Raw genomic sequence first — 13,609 nt, 5'->3', positions numbered from 1 at the left:
CTAACATTAAAACTCATACATGAAAGCAGACCAGGCGACTAAGGATGCTGCATTTACAGCCCCAGACACTTGCTGGGTCTGTGAAACTCACAGATTCCCCTCTAGTTCGGGCCCAGTATAGCTGGGATTAATAATTCAACTTCAAGGACCCCAGAACGAGAAGAACAAGTGGTTCACAGGGGGCAACTTCTTCCGAAACAAGACTTTGGAAAAGGTGATCATTTATGTCTGCCAGACACTCTTTTCCCTCCAGCTTGACACATGGACCGTGTCATCAGTCACAAGGAGTTATGGCTGCCTTAGTAAATGAGCATGTGCTAGAGCCAGGGTTCACCACAGTTGTTTTTATAACATACCACTTCTTGTTTTATCTGTTGCCAAAGGTGTTAACAAAAGCTGAACATCCCTTCCAGAGATTATAAAAAAATATATCCAAATACCCAAGTCAGGATCTTATGAGTATGCATTTTGTATGTATGGACATGTTTTCTGAATGTCCAGTAGCAAATGCTACTGCAAAGGCCACAGTAAAAAGTGTTATCAGAAGTAGTTTGTAAGCACAGAGTACGGAATCTACAGAGAGTAACAGGGGAAATAATTTTTCTTCTTACTAGAAGTTTTATTTTTACACTCCCTACTGTCTACAATGTAGCGGACAAAATAGAGTAAGAAACTTTTGCCTGAATGTTTTCTCAATAAAATCTCATAATTTTTTTCAAGCCCCTAAGGGGATGTTGGACTCTCTCCCTATGGGATTTAGGTTTGGGAGTGTGTTAGCAGCTGAAGTCCCCCATTTGGCTCTTACAGAGAATGATGCTGATCTTTTAAGGTTTTTGACAAACTCATTTATGTGTTTTCTCCCCAATTCCAGATCCTAAAAGTTTGGAAGGATCTAAAACTAAAGCCAGGTGATTTGTGGATTGTTAAGAGACATTTACTGTATATATAGGGGAATGTTTGGAGACTCAATACAGCATCTATTTCATGTACAGTTTTGCAAAACTTGAAGGAAAAGTCACCTGGATCCACACCAGACACTGCAAAAATTACTAAATTAAAGAAATCTCTGTGTTTGATTTGTTTCCTCTTGCGATCACAGTCTAGAGTACTTTTATGATTCAATTACTTTAATTGTAAGGGATATATATATTTGAAAAGTAATTAAGCCATATTGAAGTCAAATTTGTGTTTTGTACCTCTTCCAGTTTATGTAGAATTGTCTGTGTTTACATGTGCTGATAAGTTAGCATACCAACAATTAAGCTAGAAGGTCATTCTGGCCACAGGAGTGTACAGTCACTACTCTGCAAATATGTCTTGTCAATCATTTGTTTTTCACAACGAAAAGTCATTTTGTAATGAAAAAAAGCTGCTCAGGTATTATTTTCTCCACAATGGAGTTTTTGTCTCTTTGGCCAGGACTACCTCCACCTAAGTGTGTGGAGGTTCTAGGTTAAAGGTGATAGCAGGTATGGTTAGTGATCAAAATATTGATCAAAAGAGAGGAGACTGTAATGGAAATTTGTAAGTTCTGTATATAATTGTACTCTATTTTTTATGTGTTGCTTGTAATGTTTTCAGTACATGTTTGCATTCTTTTGAGCCCTGATTAGAATTAGCCTGCCCATGTAATGTCCCTTGTTACCATAAACGTACAATTGTAATATTAATGTGATACCTACGTAATCATGTGTATAAAAACCTTCAATTGCATCATAATAAAACAGAAGTTATTTGGAAAGATGCTGAGTTTATCTTGTGTGTCTGTTCTCTACTGCAGTAGTTGTTATTCATTTGGAACCACTAATCAATATGAGGATAGGAGTTGCCTATCTACAAAATGTCTAAGTCATTCCTTAAACGGTAACTCCACATCAAGTCACATACTGTGTTTTTTGCAATTAGTGAAATGTGCAAATAAAATAAAAACACTTAAAACCTTCAAAATGTAAAACTTATTGCACTAGAACTAAAAACATGTGAAACTGGCATTTTTTAATGTTTCAAAAAATCATGAGTATAAAGGCATGATAAATAAACAGTATATAGAGCTGCCATTTGTTTTTATATTGGCAGTAGAAATATTAAAAACAAGTTAAAATTATATTGAAAATTGCTCAGGTTCACTCCAGTTTACATGTTACATGCCCCTCAACCACTCCACCTATCAGTTTCAATGGGGTTGCCCACTGGTAGCAAACATACAAGCTGAACATGGTTCCAATGAACAGAATGGCTGGTGCCACAACAGGAATGGCAGAAGTAAATTAAAATATCCGACTAAACTAAAAAAAAAAAAAACTATCCTTTTACAAATTAGCTCCTTTTTATATACATGTTTCAGCTGACAGTAAGGGCCGGTTCACACAGCGGGCGATGCGAGGCGACACGACTCGCCTCGCCTCGCTCCCGCAAGTCGCCCCCATTCTGTACAATGGAACCGTTCTGAGAGGAGCGACTCGAGTCGCTCCGACTCAGAAAAAAGGTTCCTGTACTACTTCTGAGCGACTTCGGGGGCGACTTGCATTGACTTCTATACAGAAGTCCTCTGCAAGTCGCCGCTGAGGTCGCCGCAGGTCGCGGCGAGGCAAGTCGGAGACGCCTCGCCGCGCCTGCAGTGTGAACCGGCCCTAAAGAACATCAGTTCCTGTGTCAAAACAAAAGCCAGAAATAGACATTGTGGCTGAGCCTGGAATGATTAGGATAGACAGGGCAGTTGCTAGAATTTCTTTTTTTTTTTTTTTTTTAAAGTCCAATCTTTCACCATTGGTCCAAGCAAACTTCCAATCCAGTGCAGCATTGAATGCGTAAAGTATTATTATCCTATTCTTGGCCGTAAACAAAGCGTCTCACAGTATGACCTGGAAAAAAGAAAACACCACTGAGGTCAAAGAAATGTATTTGCTCAATCTTATTGCTTGTCTTCTTAAAAATACATCTCCCTGCTACTGCATCAAAAAGTATTCTGACTTCTATAAAAAAAAAAAGCATTCACAGTATTAAATGAGATGTGCAATGGTTTTGTACAAATTTCTTTCTATATATAATATTAACTGAACAAAAAATAAACAAACATTTTTTTTTGTCAATTAAATATAAAATGGAGCATATAAATATTTGATATACTCCTTGGCACAAGTGGATGGTGCTTTAGGCTTTTTTTTTCAGTTATTTTTCAGCTTCACCCTAATCCCCGCTGGTAGAAGTCTGTTGTTTATGGGGCTTAAAGTGGAAGTAAACTCCCCTATCGTTTTCAGCCAAGGAAGCTGCCATCTTTGCCTCTGTTTAATCTTCAACTGCTATGGTGCTGCACATGTGATTCGTTATGACACCAGCCATTGGATGGTTGGATAGTTTGGCTGAGAGAACAGCCAATGTGCAGTTAGCATTCCCAGCATGCCTTTTTTTTTTTAAATCGATGGGTTTACTTCCACTTTAATAGCGCAAGTTTAAATTTACAAACACTTGGGAAAGAGTCACAGCAGTGATTCATCTGTTAACATAATTGTCTGTTTAGGTTTAACCACTTAAGGACCGCCTCACGACGATATAAGTGGGCAGAATGGCACGACTGGGCTGGGCCTGTATGTTGCTTTTTAAATACCAACCCGGTCCTGAGCTCCGTGGCCACGGGACCAGCAGACCCGATCATCTCTGGTGTCCCGCAATCAGGTCACAGAGCTGAAGAACAAGGAGAGGTCTGTGTAAACAAACCTCTCCCCGTGCTTCCTTGTGTGGCTTTCACCGATCGTCTGTTCCCTTTTATAGGGAAGGACGATCAGTGATGTCACATGCCAGGCCACACCCCCCTACAATAAAAAAAACCACATAACGTCATACATAACTACACTGCCCCCTAGTGGTTAACTCCTTCACTGACAGTGTCATTTATACAGGTATCAGTGCATTTAAATAGCACTGATTGCTGTATAAATGACAATAGTTCCAAAAATGTGTCCGCCATAATGTTGCAGTCACAATAAAAATCGCTGATTACCGCCATTACTAGTAAAAAAAAAAAAAAATTAATAAAAATGCTATAAAACTATCCCCTATTTTGTAAATGCTATAACTTTTGCACAAACCAATCAATAATCGCTAATTGCGTTTTTTTTTTACCAAAAATATGTAGAAGAATACGTATCGGCCTAAACTGAGGGAAAAAATTATTTTTATATCTTTTTTGGGGATATTTATTACAGCAAAAAGTAAAAAATATTTTAAAAAAAGGACACCAATTTTGTTTGGGAACCACGTCGCATCACCGCGCAATTGTCATTTAAAGCGACGCAGTGCCTAATCGCAAAAAGGGCTTGGTCCTTTGGCTGCAAATTGGTCCGGGGCTTAAATGGTTAAATGACAAGTTAATTACTGTGCTGTCTTTTTGTTAAATATTTACTTGTAAACCAATTATTGTATAAATTGGTAAAATACAGGTAGTGTATAAAATATCATTTTAAAAGCATAAAATAAAATTGACATAAAGCCATTATAATTTTACATTAAAGTAAATCTGTTTAATGTAGGCAAACTAACAGCCACTGTGTGTGTGCACAAGACATAAGATGCTTTCTCCTACCTTGCAAGCACTACCCAGGCTGATCTGCCTAAGAAGTTCTTTAAAATCTGACCTTCCAGGTATAAACAGATTTGTACATACACACCCCCCCCCCCCACCAACAACCTCCCACAATACAGTGCTCAATACCAGAGTGACCTACATCCAGGCCCAAGCACTGTCACATGAAAGGTAATTACAAATGCATATGTCAGCAATAGAGATGGACGAACTTCCGACGGGACGTAACGTGAACCGCGAGCACGGCCGAAAGTTCGCGAACCGCAAAGTTCAGGGCGGGCCCCATTGACTTCAATGTCAGGCAAACTTTAAAAACCTACAGGTCATATTTTCAGCCACAAAATAATTACTAGCTGTGCACACATAGTCCCACCACATGGCCACTGACATAACACATGTATGAAGTGAATCTGGGATCGACAACTACAAGCATTCTTTTTTTATACGTGAAATTTTGACAATTCAGGACTCAGGAGTGCATGAAGGCAATGGAGGAGAGGAAAGGTCAAGGTAGGCTATGACGAGGGTGCAGGAGATGATCACCAGCACAGTGATATAGAGCACTCACACCAGCACTGAAATAGAGTGCACTGACACCATCACCGTGATAGAGTGCACTGACACAAGCACCGTGATATAGAGCACTGACACCAGCACTGTGATATAGAGCACTGACACCAGCACTGTCATATAGAGCACTGACACCAGCACCGTGATATAGAGCACTGACACCAGCACCGTGATAGAGTGCACTGACACCAGAACCGTGATAGAGTGCACTGACACCAGAACCGTGATATATAGAACACTGACACCAGCACTGTGATATAGAGCACTGACACCAGCACCCTGATATAGAGCACTGACACAAGCACAGTGATATAGAGCACTGACACCAGCAACGTGATATAGAGCATTGACACCAGCACCGTGATATAGAGCACTGACAACAGCACCGTGATATAGAGCACTGACAACAGCACTGTGATAGAGTGCACAGACACCACACCAGCACCGTGATAGAGAGCACTGACACCAGCACCATGATAGAGAGTACTGAGACCAGCACCGTGATAGAGTGCACTGACACCAGCACCAAGATATAGAGCACTGACACCAGCAACGTGATATAGAGCACTGACACCAGCAACGTGATAGAGTGCACTGACACCACACCAACACCGTGATAGACAGCACTAAGATAGAGTGCACTGACACCAGCACCGTGATATAGAGCACTGACACCAGCACTGTGATATAAAGCACTGACACCAGCACTGTGATATAGAGCACTGACACCAGCACTGTGATATAAAGCACTGACACCAGCACTGTGATATAGAGCACTGACACCAGCACCGTGATAGAATGCACTGACACCACCACCGTGATAGAGAGCACTGACACCAGCACCGTGATAGAGAGTACTGAGACCAGCACCAAGATAGAGTGCACTGACACCAGCACCGTGATATAGAGCACCGACACCAGCATCGTGATATATAGAGCACTGACACCAGCACCGTGACATATAGAGCACTGACACCAGCACCGTGATATATAGAGCACTGACACCAGCACCGTGATATATAGAGCACTGACACCAGCACCGTGATATAGAGCACTGACACCTGCAACGTGATATAGAGCACTGACACCTACAACGTGTTATAGAGCACTGACACCGGCACCGTGATATAGAGCACTGACACCGGCACCGTGGTATAGAGCACCGACACCAGCACCGTGATAGAGTGCACTGACACCAGCACCGTGATAGAGTGCACTGACACCACACCAGCACCGTGATAGAGAGCACTGAGACCAGCACTGAGATAGAGTGCACTGACACCAGCACCGTGATATAGAGCACTGACACCAGCACCGTGATATAGAGCACTGACACCAGCACCGTGATATAGTGCACTGACACCAGCACCGTGATATAGAGTACTGACACCAGCACTGTGATAGAGTGCACTGACACCACGCCAGCACCGTGATAGAGAGCACTGACACCAGCACCGTGATAGAAAGCACTGAGACCAGCACTGTGATATAGAGCACTGACACGAGCACCAAGATAGAGAGCACTGACACCAGCACCGTGATATAGAGCACTGACACCAGCACCGTGATATAGAACACTGACACCAGCACCGTGATATAGAGCACTGACACCAGCACCGTGATATAGAGCACTGACACCAGCACCGAGATATAGAGCACTGACACCAGCACCGAGATATAGAGCACTGACACCAGCACTGATACCAGAAATTCACTGCTGGGCCCCAAAAATATGACACCGCTCAACATCTACAAACAGGAGGGTACGAGCATATACATTAGTACGGTGTGCTTTTTTTGTACAAGGAAGTGAGCCAAATGTAGAAAAAGGGTCTGTGTGCTCGATTAAATAAATCGTTTATAGAGATATACAGTGGTGTGAAAAAGTGTTTGCCCCCTTCCTCATTTCCTGTTCCTTTGCATGTTTGTCACACTTAAGTGTTTCGGAACATCAAACCAATTTAAACAATAGTCAAGGACAACACAAGTAAACACAAAATGCAATTTGTAAATAAAGGTGTTTATTATTAAAGGTGAAAAAAATCCAAACCATCATGGCCCTGTGTGAAAAAGTGATTGCCCCCCTTGTTAAAACATACTATAACTGTGGTTGTCCACACCTGAGTTCAATTTCTCTAGCCACACCCAGGCCTGATTATTGCCACACCTGTTCACAATCAAGGCATCACTTAAATAGGAGCTGCTTGACACAGTAAGGTCCACCAGAAGATCCTTAAAAGCTACACATCATGCCGAGACCCAAAGAAATTCAGGAACAATTGAGAAAGAAAGTAATTGAGATCTATCAGTCTGGAAAGGGTTATAAAGCCATTTCCAAAGCTTTGGGAATCCAGCGAACCACAGTGAGAGCCATTATCCACAAATGGCGAAGACATGGAACAGTGGTGAACCTTCCCAGGAGTGGCCGGCTGCCCAAAATTACCCCAAGAGCGCAGCGACGACTCATCTAAGAGGTCACAAAAGACCCCACAACAACGTCCAAGGAACTGCAGGCCTCACTTGCCTCAGTTAAGGTCAGCGTTCATGCCTCCACCATCAGGAAAAGACTGGGCAAAAATGGCCTGCATGGCAGAGTTCCAAGGAGAAAAACACTGCTGAGCAAAAAGAACATCAAAGCTCGTCTCAATTTCTCCACAACACATCTTGATGATCCCCAAGACTTTTGGGACAACATTCTGTGGACCGATGAGACAAAAGTGGAACTCTTTGGAAGGTGTGTGTCCAAGTATATCTGGCGTAGAAGGAACACTGCATTTCATAAAAAGAACATTATACCAACAGTAATATATGGTGGTGGTAGTGTGATGGTCTGGGGCTGTTTTGCTGCTTCAGGACCTGGAAGACTTGCCGTGATAAAAGGAACTATGAATTCTGCTGTCTACCAAGAGATCCTGAAGGAGAATGTCCGACCATCTGTTCGTGTACTCAAGCTGAAACGAACTTGGGTTCTGCAGCAGGACAATGATCCTAAACACACCAGCAAGTCCACCACCGAATGGCTGAAGAAAAACAAAATAAAGACTTTGGAGTGGCCTAGCCAAAGTCCTGACCTGAATCCTATTGAGATGTTGTGGTATGACCTTAAAAAGGCCGTTCATGCTCGAAAACCCTCTAATGTAACTGAATTAGGACAATTCTGCAAAGATGAGTGGGCCAAAATTCCTCCAGGACGCTGTAAAAGCCTCATTGCACGTTATCGCAAACGCTTGGTTGCAGTTGTTGCTGCTAAGGGTGGCCCAACCAGTTATTAGGTTTAGGGGGCAATCACTTTTTCACACAGGGCCATGATGGTTTGGATTTTTTTTCACCTTTAATAATAAACACCTTCATTTACAAATTGCATTTTGTGTTTACTTGTGTTGTCCTTGACTATTGTTTAAATTGGTTTGATGTTCCGAAACACTTAAGTGTGACAAACATGCAAAGGAACAGGAAATGAGGAAGGGGGCAAACACTTTTTCACACCACTGTACATGGTCTACTGGTCACATGTGTTGAATTCCTCCAAGATCCATGCCTCATTCATTTTCATAAATGTGAGGAAGTCAACACTGTTGTGAGCTAGGCGAGTGCGCTTATCGGTCACGATCCCCCCTGCTGCGCTGAACGTCCTTTCGGACAGGACACTGGAGGAGGGGCAAGCCAACAGTTCCATTGCAAATTGGGCAAGCTCTGGCCAGAGGTCAAGCCTGCCCACCCAGTAGTCCAGGGGTTCATCACTCCTCAGAGCATCCACATCGGCCGTTAACCCGATGTAGTCAGACACCTGTCGGTCTAGGCGTTCCCCGATGCTGGATCCGGATGAGACCTGTCGATGGGCCGGCTGAAAGAATGACCTCATCTCAGAAGTCACCAACACATCTTCAAACTGCCCTCTTCTTGCAGGCGCTGTTGGATTGGTACCCACAACTCTTTCTCTGGGAGTGGGAATTGCTCCTCTGCCAACGCACGCAAAAGCAGAATGCAGCATTTCTCGAAGCAAGGCCTGGAAGTGCTCCATTCTGACAGCCCTCTGTGACGGTGGTAACATTTCCGCCACATTGTGTTTGTACCGGGGGTCTAAGTACGTTGCCACCCAGTACTGGTTCTTGACCCTTATGCTTTTTATACGGGGGTCCCTGTTAAAACACTGGAGCATGAAGGCCCCCATTTGCACTAAACTGGAAGTGGTGTGGTGGCCTGGCTCCTGCTCATCATCCAGGATAATGTCGTCCTCCTCGTTCTCCTATCCCCATCCACGCACAACAACAGGGATCCCAGAAAGGTTTAAAGCATGCCCTTCTTGCTCCTCCTCATCCGCCCCGGCACCATCCTCCTCTGACTCCTCTTCAGACTCCTGTTGTTGACTTGTCTCAGATAGAGTAGCCCCCCCCCTGGGAATTCATCCAGCATTGCGACTTCCTCATCTTCCCGCTCCTGCTCCTCCACGGCTTGATCAATGACACGACGCAATGCACGCTCCTAAAAGAAGGCATAAGGTACCATGTCACTGATGGCGCCATGGCTGCGACTGACCAGTTTGGTGATCTCATCAAATGGCCGCATAAGTCTGCATGCGTCGCGCATGAGCAGCCACTGGCACAGTGGAAAAAAACCCAGCTCCCCAGAACCTGTTCTGCCGCAGAGTTCATACAGGTAGACGTTAACTGCACGTTTCTGCTGGAGCAGCCTATCAAGCATATAGAAGGTTGAGTTCCATTGCGTCGATCAATCGCAAATAAGACGTCTGACCGGCAGATTGGGTCGCCGCTGAATGTCAGTAAGATCTTCTGAAATGGGCCAAGATTTTCCTTGCCTGCCGCAAGATGTCCTGGACCCCAGGGTATTTGACAACGAATCGCTGCACGACCAAGTTTAAGACGTGTGCCATGCATGGCACGTGCGTAATTTTGCCCTGTTTCAATGCGCTAAGCAGATTGGCACCGTTGTCACACACCACTTTACCAACTGTCAAATTGAGCGGTGTTAGCCACTGATCTGCCTGTGAACGCAAAGCTGAAAGGAGTGCCGGGCCAGTCTGGCTCTTGGCTTTCAGGCACAACAGACGCAGCACGGCATGGCTACATCTCACCTGGCATGTCGAATATCTTCTGGGGAGCTTGGGCAGCGCAGCAGAAGAGACGCTAGCAGCAGAAAAGGAGTAGGAGGAGGAGGAGGAGAAGAAGAGCCAGGCCTGCATGCAATCCGTGGCGGTAAAACCAAATCTACACGGGTTACATGCTTGATGGCCGTCAGAAGGTTCACCCAGTGGGCAGTAAAAGTGATATACCTTCCCTGCCCGTGTTTTCTAGACCACGTGTCTGTGGTCAGATGTATCTTGGCACCGACCTAGTGTGCCAGAGATACATTCACTTGCCGCTGAACATGGCCATATAGCTCTGGGATGCCCTTCTGTGAGAAATACTTCCTTCCTGGGACCTTCCATTGTGGTGTTTCAATGGCCACAAGTTTTCGTAAGGCCTCCGAGTCCACCAGTTTATATGGCAGTAGTTGGCGGACTATGAGTTCTAACAAGCCAGCCGTCAACCGTTGGGCAAGAGGGTTATCCGGTTTTATCATTTTTTTACGCTCGAACATTTGGCCCATGGAAGCCTGCCTTTTTGCAGAAAACGTGAGCTTGCTGTGATGGAAGGTGGAGTGGAGGACAATTGTGAGGAGAGAGGAGAAGGAGAAGTAGAAGACAAGGCTGGACAGTGAGAGCCTGGAGTGTGGCTTTGTGTGTTCCGTTGCTCCCACTGGGCTCGGTGATGGCAGCTCATGTGCCTTCTTAAGGCGGTCGTCCCTAGGTGAGTGTTGAGCTTAGTGCGACTTATGCGTTGACTGCAAAGATTGCAGATGGCAACACTATTGTCATTAGCGGACATGTTAAAAAAAGCCCACACTGCGGAGCCATGTGCCGGCGTCCTGGGAGCGTCAGATGTGACCGTACATGGTTGATGCCTTGCTCCTGATACATTCGCATTCTGCTTTTTCCCTCCTGTGCAATCTAAGTTCTTCCTGCTTATCCTCCCTATCTGCTGGTCCATATCTCCCTCTGAACTCCCCTCCTCTTCCTCTCTTGTGGGCACCCACGTGGCATCACTAGACACGTCATCATCGACGTCACCTTCCCCACTGCTATAATTAGAGATCTCGGAGTAGGCAGCAACAGCGGGGACAAACCTCCTCCTTGGGCTGATCTGGGTACTGTCGTCAGACTGCTAAGTGGCGGTTGTTGCTACCTCCTCTTCCTGATCCAATGCCAAGAGTGGCTGCGCATCGGAAATGTCTTGATATGGATCAGAAAATAATTCCTGTGACATAAGCGGAAGGTATATGGTGGTGGTGTTGGTTGTAGTGTCTTTGGGGGTGCACATATCAGAGAGTGAAGAAGAGGGTGCAGATCGAGAGGATAAGGAGGGTGCAGAAGAGTAAGGCTGAGTGAGCCACTCAACCAAGTCTGGTGCGTCCTTTGACGTAATTGCACGCACCTTCTGCAATTTGCCACTTTGGTTTAAGTCTGTTGCTCCTGCCCTACCCCTACCACCCCTGCAGAAGGGCCTGCCTCTTCCTCTGCCTGTCATATTTTAAATGACCCTGTGACAAAAGTCTCTAGAGAAGTGCAGTATGTATGTGGAAGAAGGTATATAACACCCCGCTACAATCTGTTGTTTTTGGGGGCCACTGGTCTATCACACCAGTTATAATACTTTTTTTTATTGCGTTTGTCGCTCTCTGTAGTATCGCTGCAGAACTGCTCAGCAGTCACAATGCTGCACAGTGGAAATGCACTATACTATGCTTTCTATATGTGCAAGTATTTTATACATGTATTACACACCTATATACTGCACACCAAATAGTACACCTATACCAGTCCTTACAAGGACCTTTGTGGACCAAATAGCTAGTGATTTGCAGACTGTACCTCAGTCCCTACACTGATAAAGGACTGCTGCAGAATAGGGCAGCAATCTGCAGCAGTGGACCACAACCCTCCAAATAGTACACCTATACCAGTCCTTACATGGACCTTTGTGGACCAAGTAGCTAGTGATTTGCAGATTGTACCTCAGTCCCTACACTGATAAAGGACTGCTGCAGAATAGGGCAGCAATCTGCCGCAGTGCACCACAACCCTCCAAATAGTACACCTATACCAGTCCTTACATGGACCTTTGTGGACCAAGTAGCTAGTGATTTGCAGATTGTACCTCAGTCCCTACACTGATAAAGGACTGCTGCAGAATAGGGCAGTAATCTGCAGCATTGCAGCATTGCACCACAACCCTATATATTGTACACCTATACCAGTCCTTACAAGGACCTTTGTGGACGAAATAGCTAGTGATTTGCAGACTGTACCTCAGTCCCTACACTGATAAAGGACTGCTGCAGAATAGGGCAGTAATCTGCAGCAGTGCACCACAACCCTATATATTGTACACCTATACCAGTCCTTACATGGACCTTTGTGGACCAAGTAGCTAGTGATTTGCAGACTGTACCTCAGTCCCTACACTGATAAAGGACTGCTGCAGAATAGGGCAGCAATCTGCAGCAGTGCACCACAACCCTATATATTGTACACCTATACCAGTCCTTACAAGGACCTTTGTGGACCAAGTAGCTAGTGATTTGCAGACTGTACCTCAGTCCCTACACTGATAAAGGACTGCTGCAGAATAGGGCAGCAGTCAAGTATAATATTCTTTCTATATTTGGAAGAAAGTATATTATATGTGTACAACCCTATATACTGTACACCTATACCAGTCCTTAAAAGGACCTTTGTGGACCTAATAGTAATAGCTAGCTAGTGATTAAACTAACTGTCCCTGCTACACACAGTGTCCTGTCCCTCCCTGCACTGACAAAAGACAGGCTGCTGCAATCGCCAACACAGCAGTGCACTGAACCCTATATACTGTACACCTATACCAGTCCTTAGAAGGACCTTTGTGGACCTAATAGTAATAGCTAGTGATTAAACTGACTGTCCCTGCTGCACACAGCATCCTGTCCCTCCCTGCACTGACAGAAAACAGGCTGCTGCAATCACCAGCACAGCAGTGCACTCAACCCTATATACTTTACTACACCTATACCATACCAGTCGTTAAAAAGACTTTTGTGGACCTAATAGCTAGCGATTTGTGTCACTACAGTCTCTCCCTGCTCCACACAGTGTCCTGTCCCTACACTGAAATAAGACAGAATGTAAAATGGCCGCCAGATCAGGTCTATTTTTAAGGTAGGGGGAATGTCCAATTGTCCATGTGCTAAAATGTCTCAAATGGCTGTCCTGTACCCCATGATTGATGTGTCATCATGGGTCAAAGTTCTTTCACACTGTAAACACATATGTCCACCGGGCGAACAGCGGCAATTGTCCGCCGATCGGGTGAATCACGAACACGCAAAATTTGCCGCAAAACGACCACAGGGCAAACAGTTCGG

General features: G+C 44.8%; 1 protein-coding gene across 2 annotated transcripts in view; it reads right to left on the bottom strand.

Moving 5' to 3' along the window:
- Nucleotides 1–1,978: 1,978 nt before the first annotated feature.
- The window catches only part of TRPM4 (transient receptor potential cation channel subfamily M member 4), an 864,058-nt gene continuing 852,427 nt past the window's right edge, over nucleotides 1,979–13,609 (bottom strand). For both annotated transcript variants that reach the window (XM_077457078.1, XM_077457079.1), the window contains exon 25: nucleotides 1,979–2,861. The gene's annotated coding sequence lies outside the window, so the exon portion shown is untranslated. The remainder of the gene's footprint in view (nucleotides 2,862–13,609) is intronic.

The sequence above is a fragment of the Lithobates pipiens genome, unplaced genomic scaffold, assembly GCF_037356315.1.
Source record: "Lithobates pipiens isolate NorthernLeopardFrog02 unplaced genomic scaffold, aLitPip1_a1.2 Scaffold_27, whole genome shotgun sequence".
Classification (NCBI taxonomy): domain Eukaryota; kingdom Metazoa; phylum Chordata; class Amphibia; order Anura; family Ranidae; genus Lithobates; species Lithobates pipiens.
This window is presented reverse-complemented; position numbering and strand designations above follow the sequence as displayed.